This window comes from Nomascus leucogenys, chromosome 16 (assembly GCF_006542625.1).
Source record: "Nomascus leucogenys isolate Asia chromosome 16, Asia_NLE_v1, whole genome shotgun sequence".
Taxonomy (NCBI): domain Eukaryota; kingdom Metazoa; phylum Chordata; class Mammalia; order Primates; family Hylobatidae; genus Nomascus; species Nomascus leucogenys.
The window spans coordinates 42,903,227-42,906,559 of record NC_044396.1 but is presented as its reverse complement, the minus strand read 5'-3'; the positions used below and the strand labels follow the sequence as shown (position 1 = coordinate 42,906,559).

General features: G+C 43.7%; 1 pseudogene; it reads left to right on the top strand.

Annotated features, from left to right (window-relative positions):
• The first annotated feature begins 2,414 nt into the window (after positions 1-2,414).
• LOC115830737 lies at positions 2,415-2,549 on the top strand (annotated as a pseudogene).
• The last annotated feature ends 784 nt before the right edge of the window (positions 2,550-3,333 follow it).

Here is a 3,333-nt window from a genome sequence, read left to right as displayed (position 1 = left end):
TAATCCCAGCACTTTGGGAGGCTGATGCAGGTGGATCATCTGAGGTCAGGAGTTCAAGACCAGCCTGACCAACATGGTGAAACCCTGTTTCTACTAAAAATATAAAATTAGATGGGTGCGGGCTGGGCGCGGTGGCTCACGCTTGTAATCCCAGCACTTTGGGAGGCCGAGGCGGGCGGATTACGAGGTCAGGAGATCGAGACCGTGGTGAAACCTCATCTCTACTAAAAAATACAAAAAAATTAGCCAGGCGTGGTGGCAGGCGCCTGTAGTCCCAGCTACTCGGAGAGGCTGAGGCAGGAGAATGGCGTGAACCTGGGAGGCGGAGCTTGCAGTGAGCCGAGATTGCGCCACTGCACTCCAGCCTGGGCGACAGAGCGAGACTCCGTCTCAAGAAAAAAAAAAAAAAAAAAAATTAGACGGGTGTGGTGGCATGTGCCTGTAATCCCAGCTACTCAGGAGGCTGAAGCAGGATAATCACTTGAATCCAGGAGGCGGAGCTTGCAGTGAGCCGAGATCACACCACTGCACTCCAGCCTGGAGACAGAGCGAGACTCTGTCTCAAAAAAAAAAAAAAAAAAAAAAAAAAAAAAAAACTTGATTTATGAACACTTACAGAGGCATTTATGTGTCAGGCATTATGGTAAGTGCTTTACAAATATTGACTTCTTTCAATCTCCTTAACCATATGCATTAGGATTAATCATCCCCCATTTTTCAGATGGTGAGACTGAGGCAGAGATGTTAAGTAACCTATCAAGGTCACACAGCTAGTCTTGGCGTCTGAGCCCAAGTAAACTGCTCCAGGTGGCTCTGCAAACTGGCTGAGCTTTGTGTCTCCCCGCAAATAACCTCATTGAGTCTCCCAAACACAGAAGCACAGAGGTGGGTATGATTATCTCCATTTCACATGTGAGACAGATGAGAGCACAGCAGTTATGTGATGTGCCCAAGGTCACACAGCTGCTGTCAGAGTCTGGATTCAAATCCAGGTTTGGTGACATGGAAGCTGTGCTACTTCAACCATGCTATGTCTCTTCAGTAAAGCATCAAAATGCAGCCATTCTGGAATCTGTATGAACATCAGAGAGTGCACTTTTTTCTCTGACACCAACTAAATTGGGTTACACTGCGTTATCTGACATCTTCCCTGGCTATGGTAGAGCCACTCTCATTGTCAAAGAATAGAGAGTAGCATTTTTAAAAAAGAAAACCCAGGAACTCAATAGACAAGAAATCCCTAGCAATTATTTCTCTAAGGAGTTAAAAAATATTTTAAAATCCATATTAACTCAATGGATTGGATGCAAACTAGCCACGTATACTGGAAGCCACATACCATGAGAGGACTAAAATCTAGACTGAAGCATTCTTACTTTTATTCTTAGATTTCCAAGTAATATGAACTCTTAACAAGATAACAATACCATCTGCTAGCACACTCTCTGCCCCATTATCCTCGTACACGGCAGAAGGGCCATGGTATATCAGCATCATAGAGCCCAGTATTGCTGCATAGTTACAATGAACTTGAGTCTCCCGGCTGTACAGCAATTTGAGGATTAACTTTATTAAACAGAATGGACAGATTTTGTGGAACGTGCCTGTTTTGGCTGAGAACTTATCTGCACGATTCTAATATTGAGACCAGGATACAGCTGTTTGTGACTAAGCTCATGCTCATTGAGTGAGTACTCTCTGAGCATTATTCATCACCAGACATCTGTTTCCTGTTTTCGTTCTTCCCTTTATCATTCTATCCCAATTTCCTTTCACCTGTAGGCCACCTAAGACAACCACAGTGAAAAGTCTAATGTTTGACTGTCTCTTTTCCCTTCCATAACTGTTGTTAGGATAGTGTAGTCATTCTACTTGGAGGATGGGGGAGGGAACCCAAGGGTCACTCTGAGCCTGGAAGGCTATTGCCTGTGCGGTCTATCTTTAGGTGACTAACTTCCTCCCTTGTTCCCCATTAAGAACTTTTCCTGTTGAGGCAGTACCAGCCCCTCCAAACGTACAATTGTGAACTGAATCACAAAAGGAAAACCTCCTGCGGCACAAATAAGGCAAGGCAGTAACTTACCTAAAGCAAAGCCAGTACACTCTGATATGAAAAAAATGGAACCTCTTACATGAATACAGAACACAGGATGTGTTTAAATTTAAGGAAGTTCATTTCTATGCAAATAGGTTGAGGTCAAAGAAGTTTTCCTCAGCCCAAGGCAACATCTTTATCATCAGTGTATTACAACAGACTTTAGAGGTCATTTTACACAGTCCTCATATTTTACAAAGCTTGTCACTGTATTTTACAGTCTAAAAGATGAAGTGGTTTGTCTAATAGATTCCATTTTAAATGGCTTAAGAATTAGAGAGCGCAGTTTAAATACCCCAATAATAAATACTCAGAAAATGTGTTGTACGAAAGGAGAGAAGGTTAGCCCTCCCCTTAACAAAGATAGAAGAGGCCCTCGGGCCTGATAACACAGAGTTCCTGGCATCTCACTATGTTTTTAACTTCATCTCACTGTATTCTAAGAATTTTTTTTTTTTTTTTTAATCTCAGCTCACTGCAAGTGATTCTCCCAAGTTCAAGTGATTCTCCCACCTCAACCTCCCAAAGTAGCTGGGATTATAGGCACGCACCACCACACCCAGCTAATTTTTGTATTTTTAGTAGAGATGGGGTTTCCCCATGTTGGCCAGGCTGGTCTCAAACCCCTGACCTCAGGTGATCCGCCCACCTCTGCCTTCCAAAGTGCTGGGATTACAGGCGTGAGCCACCACGCCTGGCCAAAAACACATTCTTTGTACCTTGGCGCTTTTCTTGGCAACCTTCTTTGTATCTTATCCTCTCTTTTCCTCCGTATGTTATATGCAAATATGACTTTTGAAATATTTAAGGCCGGGCACAGTGGCTCACGCCTGTAATCCCAGCACTTTGGGAGGCTGAGGCAGGCGGATCACGAGGTCAGGAAATCGAGACCATCCTGGCTAACATGATGATACCCCATCTCTACTAAAAATACAAAAAAAAAAAAAAAATTAGCCAGGTGTGGTGGCGGGCGCCTGTAGTCCCAGCTACTCAGGAGGCTGAAGCAGGAGAATGGCATGAACCTGGGGAGGTGGAGCTTGCAGTGAGCCGAGATCGCACCACCGCACTCCAGCCTGGGCAACAGAGCGAGACTCCATCTCAAAAAAAAAAAAAGACACTTGTAAAATACTTAACATAGGAAGATGGCTTTATTATTAAAAATGTTTATTAAAAGCAGGCATAGAAAAAAGTGAATGTTTCTTCTCAGATGGTTTCCTGTGCTTTATCATTGTTACGGG